This window comes from Oncorhynchus keta, chromosome 5, assembly GCF_023373465.1.
Source record: "Oncorhynchus keta strain PuntledgeMale-10-30-2019 chromosome 5, Oket_V2, whole genome shotgun sequence".
Lineage (NCBI taxonomy): Eukaryota > Metazoa > Chordata > Actinopteri > Salmoniformes > Salmonidae > Oncorhynchus > Oncorhynchus keta.
Genome location: NC_068425.1, coordinates 14,527,431 through 14,540,678, shown reverse-complemented (window position 1 = coordinate 14,540,678; position 13,248 = coordinate 14,527,431). Strand labels below are relative to the sequence as shown.

General features: G+C 47.6%; 1 long non-coding RNA gene across 4 annotated transcripts; it reads left to right on the top strand.

Annotated features, from left to right (window-relative positions):
- The first annotated feature begins 2,665 nt into the window (after window positions 1-2,665).
- Window positions 2,666-10,586, top strand: LOC127930011 (uncharacterized). Of its 4 annotated transcripts, XR_008136486.1 has the most exons (4): window positions 5,611-5,912; window positions 6,766-6,919; window positions 7,752-7,857; window positions 10,323-10,586. It is a non-coding gene; the product is annotated as an uncharacterized LOC127930011 (long non-coding RNA). The 4 variants fall into 4 exon arrangements; XR_008136489.1 differs by lacking the exons at window positions 5,611-5,912; window positions 6,766-6,919 and adding an exon at window positions 2,666-2,716; XR_008136488.1 differs by lacking the exons at window positions 5,611-5,912; window positions 6,766-6,919 and adding an exon at window positions 2,929-2,979.
- Window positions 10,587-13,248: the final 2,662 nt, after the last annotated feature.

The following is a 13,248-nucleotide window of genomic DNA, read 5'->3' as shown; positions in this document are numbered from 1 at the left end:
GAGAGGGTTTGTTTGCAGCTAGGAGAGGGTTTGTTTGCAGCAGAGAGGGTTTGTTTACAGCTAGGAGATGGATTGTTTACAGCTAGGAGAGGGTTTGTTTACAGCTAGGAGAGGGTTTGTTTGCAGCTAGGAAAGGGTTTGTTTGCAGCTAGGAGAGGATTTGTTTGCAGTTAGGAGAGGGTTTGTTTGCAGTTAGGAGAGGGTTTGTTTGCAGCTAGGAGAGGTTTGTTTGCAGCTAGGAGAGGGTGTGTTTGCAGCAGCTAGGAGAGGGTTTGTTTGCAGCTAGGAGAGGGTTTGTTTGCAGCTAGGAGAGGGTTTGTTTACAGCTAGGAGAGGGTTTGTTTGCAGCTAGGAGAGGGTTTGTTTGCAGCTAGGAGAGGGTTTGTTTACAGCTAGGAGAGAGTTTGTTTGCAGCTAGGAGACAGTTTGTTTACAGCTAGGAGAGGGTTTGTTTGCAGCTAGGAGAGGGTTTGTTTGCAGGAGAGGGTTTGTTTGCAGCTAGGAGAGGGTTTGTTTGCAGCTAGGAGAGGGTTTGTTTGCAGTTAGGAGATGGTTTGTTTGCAGCTAGGAGAGGGTTTGTTTGCAGCTAGGAGAGGGTTTGTTTGCAGCTAGGAGAGGGTTTGTTTGCAGCTAGGAGAGGGTTTGTTTAGGAGAGGGTTTGTTTGCAGCTAGGAGAGGGTTTGTTTGTTTACAGCTAGGAGAGGGTTTGTTTGCAGCTAGGAGAGGGTTTGTTTGCAGCTAGGAGAGGGTTTGTTTGCAGCTAGGAGAGGGTTTGTTTGCAGCTAGGAGAGGGTTTGTTTGCAGCTAGGAGGGTTTGTTTGCAGCTAGGAGAGGGTTTGTTTGCAGCTAGGAGAGGGTTTGTTTGCAGCTAGGAGAGGTTTGTTTGCAGCTAGGAGAGGGTTTGTTTGCAGCTAGGAGAGGGTTTGTTTGCAGCTAGGAGAGGGTTTGTTTGCAGCTAGGAGAGGGTTTGTTTGCAGCTAGGAGAGGTTTGTTTACAGCTAGGAGAGGGTTTGTTTGCAGCTAGGAGAGGGTTTGTTTGCAGAGAGAGGGTTTGTTTGCAGCTAGGAGATGGTTTTGTTTGCAGCTAGGAGAGGTTTGTTTGCAGCTAGGAGAGGGTTTGTTTGCAGCTAGGAGAGGGTTTGTTTGCAGCTAGGAGAGGGTTTGTTTGCAGCTAGGAGAGGGTTTGTTTGCAGCTAGGAGAGGATTTGTTTGCAGCTAGGAGAGGTTTGTTTGTTTGCAGCTAGGAGAGGGTTTGTTTGCAGCTAGGAGAGGGTTTGTTTGCAGCTAGGAGAGGGTTTGTTTGCAGCTAGGAGAGGGTTTGTTTGCAGCTAGGAGAGGGTTTGTTTGCAGCTAGGAGAGGGTTTGTTTGCAGCTAGGAGAGGTTTGTTTGCAGCTAGGAGAGGTTTATTTGCAGCTAGGAGATGGTTTGTTTGCAGCTAGGAGAGGGTTTGTTTACAGCTAGGAGAGGGTGTGTTTGCAGCTAGGAGAGGGTTTGTTTGCAGCTAGGGGAGGGTTTGTTTGCAGCTAGGAGAGGTTTTGTTTGCAGCTGGGAGAGGGTGTGTTTGCAGCTAGGAGAGGGTTTGTTTGCAGCTAGGAGAGGTTTTGTTTGCAGCTAGGAGAGGTTTTGTTTGCAGCTAGGAGAGGGTTTGTTTGCAGCTAGGAGAGGGTTTGTTTGCAGCTAGGAGAGGGTTTGTTTGCAGCTAGGAGAGGGTGTGTTTGCAGCTAGGAGAGGGTTTGTTTGCAGCTAGGAGAGGGTTTGTTTGCAGCTAGGAGAGGGTTTGTTTGCAGCTAGGAGAGGGTTTGTTTGCAGCTAGGAGAGGTTTTGTTTGCAGCTAGGAGAGGTTTGTTTGCAGCTAGGAGATGGTTTGTTTGCAGCTAGGAGAGGGTTTGTTTACAGCTAGGAGAGGGTTTGTTTGCAGCTAGGAGAGGGTTTGTTTGCAGCTAGGAGAGGGTTTATTTGCAGCTAGGAGAGGTTTTGTTTGCAGCTAGGAGAGGGTTTGTTTGCAGCTAGGAGAGGTTTGTTTGCAGCTAGGAGAGGGTTTGTTTGCAGCTAGGAGAGGGTTTGTTTGCAGCTAGGAGAGGGTTTGTTTGCAGATAGGAGAGGGTTTGTTTGCAGCTAGGAGAGGGTTTGTTTGCAGCTAGGAGAGGGTTTGTTTGCAGCTAGGAGAGGTTTTGTTTGCAGCTAGGAGAGGGTTTATTTGCAGCTAGGAGAGTTTGTTTACAGCTGGAGAGGGTTTGTTTGCAGCTAGGAGAGGGTTTGTTTGCAGCTAGGAGAGGTTTTGTTTGCAGCTAGGATTGGGTTTGTTTGCAGCTAGGAGAGGCTTTATTTGCAGCTAGGAGAGGATTTATTTGCAGCTAGGAGAGGGTTTGTTTGCAGCTAGGAGAGGGTTTATTTGCAGCTAGGAGAGGTTTTGTTTGCAGCTAGGAGAGGGTTTATTTGCAGCTAGGAGAGGTTTTGTTTGCAGCTAGGAGAGGGATTGTTTGCAGCTAGGAGAGGGTTTATTTGCAGCTAGGAGAGGTTTTGTTTGCAGCTAGGAGAGGGATTGTTTGCAGCTAGGAGAGGGTTTATTTGCAGCTAGGCGAGGTTTTGTTTGCAGCTAGGAGATGGTTTGTTTGCAGCTAGGAGAGGCTTTGTTTGCAGCTAGGAGAGGATTTATTTGCAGCTAGGAGAGGATGTGTTTGCAGCTAGGAGAGGGTTTGTTTGCAGCTAGGAGAGGTTTTGTTTGCAGCTAGGAGAGGTTTTGTTTGCAGCTAGGAGAGGGTTGTTTGCAGCTAGGAGAGGGTGTGTTTGCAGCTAGGAGAGGGTTTGTTTGCAGCTAGGAGAGGGTTTATTTGCAGCTAGGAGAGGTTTTGTTTGCAGCTGGGAGAGGGTGTGTTTGCAGCTAGGAGAGGGTTTGTTTGCAGCTAGGAGAGGATTTGATTGCAGCTAGGAGAGGATGTGTTTGCAGCTAGGAGAGGGTTTGTTTGCAGCTAGGAGAGGTTTGTTTGCAGCTAGGAGAGGGTTTGTTTGCAGCTAGGAGAGGGTTTGTTTGCAGCTAGGAGAGGGTTTGTTTGCAGCTAGGAGAGAGTTTGCAGCTAGGAGATGGTGTGTTTGCAGCTAGGAGAGGTTTTGTTTGCAGCTAGGAGAGGATTTATTTGCAGCTAGGAGATGGTTTGTTTGCAGCTAGGAGAGGGTTTGTTTACAGCTAGGAGAGGGTGTGTTTGCAGCTAGGAGAGGGTTTGTTTGCAGCTAGGAGAGGGTTTATTTGCAGCTAGGAGAGGTTTTGTTTGCAGCTAGGAGAGGGTTTATTTGCAGCTAGGAGAGGTTTTGTTTGCAGCTAGGAGAGGGTTTGTTTGCAGCTAGGAGAGGGTTTGTTTGCAGCTAGGAGAGGGTTTGTTTGCAGCTAGGAGAGGGTTTGTTTGCAGCTAGGAGAGGGTTTGTTTGCAGCTAGGAGAGGTTTTGTTTGCAGCTAGGAGAGGTTTTGTTTGCAGCTAGGAGAGGTTTTGTTTGCAGCTAGGAGAGGTTTTGTTTGCAGCTAGGAGAGGGTTTGTTTGCAGCTAGGAGAGGTTTTGTTTGCAGCTAGGAGAGGGTTTGTTTGCAGCTAGGAGAGGTTTTGTTTGCAGCTAGGAGAGGGTTTATTTGCAGCTAGGCGAGGTTTTGTTTGCAGCTAGGAGAGGGTTTGTTTGCAGCTAGGAGAGGCTTTATTTGCAGCTAGGAGAGGATTTATTTGCAGCTAGGAGAGGATGTGTTTGCAGCTAGGAGAGGGTTTGTTTGCAGCTAGGAGAGGTTTTGTTTGCAGCTAGGAGAGGGTTTATTTGCAGCTAGGAGAGGTTTTGTTTGCAGCTAGGAGAGGTTTTGTTTGCAGCTAGGAGAGGGATTGTTTGCAGCTAGGAGAGGGTTTATTTGCAGCTAGGAGAGGTTTTGTTTGCAGCTAGGAGAGGGATTGTTTGCAGCTAGGAGAGGGATTGTTTGCAGCTAGGAGAGGGATTGTTTGCAGCTAGGAGAGGGATAGTTTGCAGCTAGGAGAGGTTTGTTTGCAGCTAGGAGAGGTTTTGTTTGCAGCTAGGAGATGGTTTGTTTGCAGCTAGGAGAGGGTTTGTTTACAGCTAGGAGAGGGTGTGTTTGCAGCTAGGAGAGGGTTTGTTTGCAGCTAGGAGAGGGTTTATTTGCAGCTAGGAGAGGTTTTGTTTGCAGCTAGGAGAGGGTTTATTTGCAGCTAGGAGAGGTTTTGTTTGCAGCTAGGAGAGGGTTTGTTTGCAGCTAGGAGAGGGTTTGTTTGCAGCTAGGAGAGGGTTTGTTTGCAGATAGGAGAGGGTTTGTTTGCAGCTAGGAGAGGGTTTGTTTGCAGCTAGGAGAGGGTTTGTTTGCAGCTAGAGAGGTTTTGTTTGCAGCTAGGAGAGGTTTTGTTTGCAGCTAGAGAGGTTTTGTTTGCAGCTAGGAGAGGGTTTGTTTGCAGCTAGGAGAGGGTTTGTTTGCAGCTAGGAGAGGGTTTATTTGCAGCTAGGAGAGGTTTTGTTTGCAGCTAGGAGAGGGTTTATTTGCAGCTAGGAGAGGTTTGTTTGCAGCTAGGAGAGGTTTTGTTTGCAGCTAGGAGAGGGATTGTTTGCAGCTAGGAGAGGGTTTATTTGCAGCTAGGAGAGGTTTTGTTTGCAGCTAGGAGAGGGATTGTTTGCAGCTAGAGAGGGTTTATTTGCAGCTAGGCGAGGTTTTGTTTGCAGCTAGGAGAGGGTTTGTTTGCAGCTAGGAGAGGCTTTGTTTGCAGCTAGGAGAGGATTTATTTGCAGCTAGGAGAGGATGTGTTTGCAGCTAGGAGAGGGTTTGTTTGCAGCTAGGAGAGGGTTTGTTTGCAGCTAGGAGAGGTTTTGTTTGCAGCTAGGAGAGGTTTTGTTTGCAGCTAGAGAGGTTTTGTTTGCAGCTAGGAGAGGGTTTATTTGCAGCTAGGAGAGGGTTTATTTGCAGCTAGGAGAGGGTTTGTTTGCAGCTAGGAGAGGGTTTGTTTGCAGCTAGGAGAGGGTTTGTTTGCAGCTAGGAGAGGGTTTATTTGCAGCTAGAGAGGTTTTGTTTGCAGCTAGGAGAGGGTTTGTTTGCAGCTAGGAGAGGTTTTGTTTGCAGCTAGGAGAGGGATTGTTTGCAGCTAGGAGAGGGTTTATTTGCAGCTAGGAGAGGGTTTGTTTGCAGCTAGGAGAGGGTTTGTTTGCAGCTAGGAGAGGCTTTATTTGCAGCTAGGAGAGGATTTGTTTGCAGCTAGGAGAGGGTTTGTTTGCAGCTAGGAGAGGGTTTATTTGCAGCTAGGAGAGGAATTATTTGCAGCTAGGAGAGGATGTGTTTGCAGCTAGGAGAGGGTTTGTTTGCAGCTAGAGAGGGTTTATTTGCAGCTAGGAGAGGTTTTGTTTGCAGCTAGGAGAGGGTTTATTTGCAGCTAGGAGAGGTTTTGTTTGCAGCTAGGAGAGGGATTGTTTGCAGCTAGGAGAGGGTTTGTTTGCAGCTAGGAGAGGGTTTGTTTGCAGCTAGGAGAGGGTTTGTTTGCAGCTAGAGAGGTTTTGTTTGCAGCTAGGAGAGGTTTTGTTTGCAGCTAGGAGAGGTTTTGTTTGCAGCTAGAGAGGTTTTGTTTGCAGCTAGGAGAGGTTTTGTTTGCAGCTAGGAGAGGTTTTGTTTGCAGCTAGGAGAGGGTTTATTTGCAGCTAGGAGAGGTTTTGTTTGCAGCTAGGAGAGGGTTTATTTGCAGCTAGGCGAGGTTTTGTTTGCAGCTAGGAGAGGGTTTGTTTGCAGCTAGGAGAGGCTTTATTTGCAGCTAGGAGAGGATTTATTTGCAGCTAGGAGAGGGTTTGTTTGCAGCTAGGAGAGGGTTTATTTGCAGCTAGGAGAGGTTTTGTTTGCAGCTAGGAGAGGGTTTATTTGCAGCTAGGAGAGGTTTTGTTTGCAGCTAGGAGAGGTTTTGTTTGCAGCTAGGAGAGGGATTGTTTGCAGCTAGGAGAGGGTTTATTTGCAGCTAGGAGAGGTTTTGTTTGCAGCTAGGAGAGGGATTGTTTGCAGCTAGGAGAGGGATTGTTTGCAGCTAGGAGAGGGATTGTTTGCAGCTAGGAGAGAGTTTGCAGCTAGGAGAGGTTTTGTTTGCAGCTAGGAGCGGATTTATTTGCAGCTAGGAGATGGTTTGTTTGCAGCTAGGAGAGGGTTTGTTTACAGCTAGGAGAGGGTGTGTTTGCAGCTAGGAGAGGGTTTGTTTGCAGCTAGGAGAGGGTTTATTTGCAGCTAGGAGAGGTTTTGTTTGCAGCTAGGAGAGGGTTTATTTGCAGCTAGGAGAGGTTTTGTTTGCAGCTAGGAGAGGGTTTGTTTGCAGCTAGGAGAGGGATTGTTTGCAGCTAGGAGAGGTTTGTTTGCAGATAGGAGAGGGTTTGTTTGCAGCTAGGAGAGGGTTTGTTTGCAGCTAGGAGAGGGTTTGTTTGCAGCTAGGAGAGGTTTTGTTTGCAGCTAGGAGAGGGTTTGTTTGCAGCTAGGAGAGGTTTTGTTTGCAGCTAGGAGAGGGTTTGTTTGCAGCTAGGAGAGGGTTTGTTTGCAGCTAGGAGAGGGTTTGTTTGCAGCTAGGAGAGGGTTTATTTGCAGCTAGGAGAGGTTTTGTTTGCAGCTAGGAGAGGGTTTATTTGCAGCTAGGAGAGGTTTTGTTTGCAGCTAGGAGAGGTTTTGTTTGCAGCTAGGAGAGGGATTGTTTGCAGCTAGGAGAGGGTTTATTTGCAGCTAGGAGAGGTTTTGTTTGCAGCTAGGAGAGGGATTGTTTGCAGCTAGGAGAGGGTTTATTTGCAGCTAGGCGAGGTTTTGTTTGCAGCTAGGAGAGGGTTTGTTTGCAGCTAGGAGAGGCTTTATTTGCAGCTAGGAGAGGATTTATTTGCAGCTAGGAGAGGATGTGTTTGCAGCTAGGAGAGGGTTTGTTTGCAGCTAGGAGAGGTTTTGTTTGCAGCTAGGAGAGGTTTTGTTTGCAGCTAGGAGAGGGTTTGTTTGCAGCTAGGAGAGGTTTTGTTTGCAGCTAGGAGAGGGTTTATTTGCAGCTAGGAGAGGGTTTATTTGCAGCTAGGAGAGGGTTTGTTTGCAGCTAGGAGAGGGTTTGTTTGCAGCTAGGAGAGGGTTTGTTTGCAGCTAGGAGAGGGTTTATTTGCAGCTAGGAGAGGTTTTGTTTGCAGCTAGGAGAGGTTTTGTTTGCAGCTAGGAGAGGTTTTGTTTGCAGCTAGGAGAGGGATTGTTTGCAGCTAGGAGAGGGTTTATTTGCAGCTAGGAGAGGTTTTGTTTGCAGCTAGGAGAGGGTTTGTTTGCAGCTAGGAGAGGATTTATTTGCAGCTAGGAGAGGATTTATTTGCAGCTAGGAGAGGGTTTGTTTGCAGCTAGGAGAGGGTTTGTTTGCAGCTAGGAGAGGGTTTGTTTGCAGCTAGGAGAGGATTTATTTGCAGCTAGGAGAGGATGTGTTTGCAGCTAGGAGAGGGTTTGTTTGCAGCTAGGAGAGGGTTTGTTTGCAACTAGGAGAGGGTTTGTTTGCAGCTAGGAGAGAGTTTGCAGCTAGGAGATGGTGTGTTTGCAGCTAGGAGAGGATTTGTTTGCAGCTAGGAGAGGATTTATTTGCAGCTAGGAGAGGGTTTGTTTGCAGCTAGGAGAGGGTTTGTTTGCAGCTAGGAGAGGGTTTGTTTGCAGCTAGGAGAGGTTTTGTTTGCAGCTGGGAGAGGGTGTGTTTGCAGCTAGGAGAGGGTTTATTTGCAGCTAGGAGAGGGTTTGTTTGCAGCTAGGAGAGGGTTTGTTTGCAGCTAGGAGAGGGTTTGTTTGCAGCTAGGAGAGAGTTTGCAGCTAGGAGATGGTGTGTTTGCAGCTAGGAGAGGTTTTGTTTGCAGCTAGGAGAGGTTTTGTTTGCAGCTAGGAGAGGATTTATTTGCAGCTAGGAGATGGTTTGTTTGCAGCTAGGAGAGGGTTTGTTTACAGCTAGGAGAGGGTGTGTTTGCAGCTAGGAGAGGGTTTGTTTGCAGCTAGGAGAGGATGTGTTTGCAGCTAGGAGAGGGTTTGTTTGCAGCTAGGAGAGGGTTTGTTTGCAGCTAGGAGAGGGTTTGTTTGCAGCTAGGAGAGGGTTTGTTTGCAGCTAGGAGAGGGTTTGTTTGCAGCTAGAGAGAGTTTGCAGCTAGGAGAGGATTTATTTGCAGCTAGGAGAGGGTTTGTTTGCAGCTAGGAGAGGGTTTATTTGCAGCTAGGAGAGGGTTTGTTTGCAGCTAGGAGAGGGTTTATTTGCAGCTAGGAGAGGTTTTGTTTGCAGCTAGGAGAGGTTTTGTTTGCAGCTAGGAGAGGGATTGTTTGCAGCTAGGAGAGGGTTTATTTGCAGCTAGGAGAGGTTTTGTTTGCAGCTAGGAGAGGGATTGTTTGCAGCTAGGAGAGGGATTGTTTGCAGCTAGGAGAGGGATTGTTTGCAGCTAGGAGAGAGTTTGCAGCTAGGAGAGGTTTTGTTTGCAGCTAGGAGCGGATTTATTTGCAGCTAGGAGATGGTTTGTTTGCAGCTAGGAGAGGGTTTGTTTACAGCTAGGAGAGGGTGTGTTTGCAGCTAGGAGAGGGTTTGTTTGCAGCTAGGAGAGGGTTTATTTGCAGCTAGGAGAGGTTTTGTTTGCAGCTAGGAGAGGGTTTATTTGCAGCTAGAGAGGTTTTGTTTGCAGCTAGGAGAGGGTTTGTTTGCAGCTAGGAGAGGGATTGTTTGCAGCTAGGAGAGGGTTTGTTTGCAGATAGGAGAGGGTTTGTTTGCAGCTAGGAGAGGGTTTGTTTGCAGCTAGGAGAGGGTTTGTTTGCAGCTAGGAGAGGTTTTGTTTGCAGCTAGGAGAGGGTTTGTTTGCAGCTAGGAGAGGTTTTGTTTGCAGCTAGGAGAGGGTTTGTTTGCAGCTAGGAGAGGGTTTGTTTGCAGCTAGGAGAGGGTTTATTTGCAGCTAGGAGAGGTTTTGTTTGCAGCTAGGAGAGGGTTTATTTGCAGCTAGGCGAGGTTTTGTTTGCAGCTAGGAGAGGTTTTGTTTGCAGCTAGGAGAGGGATTGTTTGCAGCTAGGAGAGGGTTTATTTGCAGCTAGGAGAGGTTTTGTTTGCAGCTAGGAGAGGGATTGTTTGCAGCTAGGAGAGGGTTTATTTGCAGCTAGGCGAGGTTTTGTTTGCAGCTAGGAGAGGGTTTGTTTGCAGCTAGGAGAGGCTTTATTTGCAGCTAGGAGAGGATTTATTTGCAGCTAGGAGAGGATGTGTTTGCAGCTAGGAGAGGGTTTGTTTGCAGCTAGGAGAGGTTTTGTTTGCAGCTAGGAGAGGTTTTGTTTGCAGCTAGGAGAGGTTTTGTTTGCAGCTAGGAGAGGTTTTGTTTGCAGCTAGGAGAGGGTTTATTTGCAGCTAGGAGAGGGTTTATTTGCAGCTAGGAGAGGGTTTGTTTGCAGCTAGGAGAGGGTTTGTTTGCAGCTAGGAGAGGGTTTGTTTGCAGCTAGGAGAGGGTTTATTTGCAGCTAGAGAGGTTTTGTTTGCAGCTAGGAGAGGGTTTATTTGCAGCTAGGAGAGGTTTTGTTTGCAGCTAGGAGAGGGATTGTTTGCAGCTAGGAGAGGGTTTATTTGCAGCTAGGAGAGGTTTTGTTTGCAGCTAGGAGAGGGTTTGTTTGCAGCTAGAGAGGCTTTATTTGCAGCTAGGAGAGGATTTATTTGCAGCTAGGAGAGGGTTTGTTTGCAGCTAGGAGAGGGTTTGTTTGCAGCTAGGAGAGGGTTTATTTGCAGCTAGGAGAGGAATTATTTGCAGCTAGGAGAGGATGTGTTTGCAGCTAGGAGAGGGTTTGTTTGCAGCTAGGAGAGGGTTTGTTTGCAACTAGGAGAGGGTTTGTTTGCAGCTAGGAGGAGTTTGCAGCTAGGAGATGGTGTGTTTGCAGCTAGGAGAGGTTTTGTTTGCAGCTAGGAGAGGATTTATTTGCAGCTAGGAGAGGGTGTGTTTGCAGCTAGGAGAGGGTTTGTTTGCAGCTAGGAGAGGGTTTATTTGCAGCTAGGAGAGGTTTTGTTTGCAGCTGGGAGAGGGTGTGTTTGCAGCTAGGAGAGGGTTTGTTTGCAGCTAGGAGAGGTTTTGTTTGCAGCTAGGAGAGGTTTTGTTTGCAGCTAGGAGAGGGTTTATTTGCAGCTAGGAGAGGGTTTGTTTGCAGCTAGGAGAGGATGTGTTTGCAGCTAGGAGAGGGTTTGTTTGCAGCTAGGAGAGGGTTTGTTTGCAGCTAGGAGAGGGTTTGTTTGCAGCTAGGAGAGAGTTTGCAGCTAGGAGATGGTGTGTTTGCAGCTAGGAGAGGTTTTGTTTGCAGCTAGGAGAGGATTTATTTGCAGCTAGGAGAGGATTTATTTGCAGCTAGGAGATGGTTTGTTTGCAGCTAGGAGAGGGTTTGTTTACAGCTAGGAGAGGGTGTGTTTGCAGCTAGGAGAGGGTTTGTTTGCAGCTAGGAGAGGATTTGTTTGCAGCTAGGAGAGGGTTTGTTTGCAGCTAGGAGAGGGTTTGTTTGCAGCTAGGAGAGGGTTTGTTTGCAGCTAGGAGAGGGTTTGTTTGCAGCTAGGAGAGGGTTTGTTTGCAGCTAGGAGAGGGTTTGTTTGCAGCTAGGAGAGAGTTTGCAGCTAGGAGAGGATTTATTTGCAGCTAGGAGAGGGTTTGTTTACAGCTAGGAGAGGGTGTGTTTGCAGCTAGGAGAGGGTTTGTTTGCAGCTAGGAGAGGGTTTGTTTGCAGCTAGGAGAGGATTTATTTGCAGCTAGGAGAGGATGTGTTTGCAGCTAGGAGAGGGTTTGTTTGCAGCTAGGAGAGGGTTTGTTTGCAACTAGGAGAGGGTTTGTTTGCAACTAGGAGAGGGTTTGTTTGCAGCTAGGAGATGGTGTGTTTGCAGCTAGGAGAGGTTTTGTTTGCAGCTAGGAGAGGATTTATTTGCAGCTAGGAGATGGTTTGTTTGCAGCTAGGAGATGGTTTGTTTGCAGCTAGGAGAGGGTTTGTTTACAGCTAGGAGAGGGTGTGTTTGCAGCTAGGAGAGGGTTTGTTTGCAGCTAGGAGAGGGTTTATTTGCAGCTAGGAGAGGATTTATTTGCAGCTAGGAGAGGATGTGTTTGCAGCTAGGAGAGGGTTTGTTTGCAGCTAGGAGAGGGTTTGTTTGCAACTAGGAGAGGGTTTGTTTGCAGCTAGGAGAGAGTTTGCAGCTAGGAGATGGTGTGTTTGCAGCTAGGAGAGAGTTTGCAGCTAGGAGATGGTGTGTTTGCAGCTAGGAGAGGTTTTGTTTGCAGCTAGGAGAGGATTTATTTGCAGCTAGGAGATGGTTTGTTTGCAGCTAGGAGAGGGTTCCGGTTGGAGCGAGCGGTCGCATTCGCACTTCGCTCTGCAGGTTGTATAACTTTTTCATTACATTTCATTATAGTACAACGGTTGATTTGTCTAATCTTAGCAATTCTTCTTAGCTAGCTACATAGCCGTCCTTGTATCAGAGATAATTGCATAATTATCGTATTTCGTCGCCCTAACGTAGCCTTCACTGCTATTCGCCCAGGAGCTAGCTAACGCTAGCTAACGCACACAGATTAGCATCACTGTAGTGCTATTCACTCAACTGTACGACTTGATTAGTTTACTGTTAGCTAGCTACATAATCTTAGCCATTCTTCTTAGCTAGCTACATAGCCGTCCTTGTATCAGAGATAATTGCATAATTATCGTATTTCGTATTTCGTCGCCCTAACGTAGCCTTCACTGCTATTCGCCCAGGAGCTAGCAACGCTAGCTAACGCACACAGATTAGCATCACTGTAGTTCTATTCACTCAACTGTACGACTTGATTAGTTCAGTGTTAGCTAGCTACATAGCTGTCTTTGTTTCCAAGATAATTGTGTAGTTTAGTGTGTGTAGCCTTGGAGTGATTATCTTAATTCACTGAGGTTCGCTAGCCAGCTATTTGTCGTCCTTAACGTAGGAGACTCTGCTAGCTAGCCAACGTCTACTGAATAGAACTCAACCGGTCGCATTCACAGGTAGTATCACATTTTCATTTCATTACAGTACAACGGTTTGATTTGTTTGATCGTAGCTAGCTACATAGCTAGCTACATAGCCGTCTTTGTTTCAAAGATAATTGTGTAGTCTAGAGCGATTTCCTAGGTTAGCTAGCCAGCTATTGTCGTTCTTTTAACTCAACGTAACGTAAACAACACTGCTAGCTAGCCAGCTAGCCCCCGAATAGCAGCACTGTAGAAATTATTACACTCAACGGAACGACTTGATTAGTGTAGTGTCAACAACGCAGCTACTGCCAGCTAGCCTACTTTAGCAGTACTGTATCATTTTAATCATTTTAGTCAATAAGATTCTTGCTACGTAAGCCTAACTTTCTGAACATTCGAGACGTGTAGTCCGCTTGTCATTCCAATTTCCTTGCATTAGCGTAGCCTTTTCTGTAGCCTGTCAACTATGTGTCTGTCTATCCCTGTTCTCTCCTCTCTGCACAGACCATACAAACGCTCCACACCGCGTGGCCGCGACCACCCTAACCTGGTGGTCCCAGCGCGTACGACCCACGTGGAGTTCCAGGTCTCCGGTAGCCTCTGGAACTGCCAATCTGCGGCCAACAAGGCAGAGTTCATCTCAGCCTATGCCTCCCTCCAGTCCCTTGACTTCTTGGCACTGACGGAAACATGGATCACCACAGATAACACTGCTACTCCTACTGCTCTCTCCTCGTCCGCCCACGTGTTCTCGCACACCCGAGAGCTTCTGGTCAGCGGGGTGGTGGCACCGGGATCCTCATCTCTCCCAAGTGGTCTTTCTCTCTTTCTCCCCTTACCCATCTGTCTATTGCCTCCTTTGAATTCCATGCTGTCACAGTTACCAGCCCTTTCAAGCTTAACATCCTTATCATTTATCGCCCTCCAGGTTCCTCGGAGAGTTCATCAATGAGCTTGATGCCTTGATAAGCTCCTTTCCTGAGGACGGCTCACCTCTCACAGTTCTGGGCGACTTTAACCTCCCCACGTCTACCTTTGACTCATTCCTCTCTGCCTCCTTCTTTCCACTCCTCTCCTCTTTTGACCTCACCCTCTCACCTTCCCCCTACTCACAAGGCAGGCAATACGCTTGACCTCATCTTTACTAGATGCTGTTCTTCCACTAACCTCATTGCAACTCCCTCCAAGTCTCCGACCACTACCTTGTATCCTTTTCCCTCTCGCTCTCATCCAACACTTCCCACACTGCCCCTACTCGGATGGTATCGCGCCGTCCCAACCTTCGCTCTCTC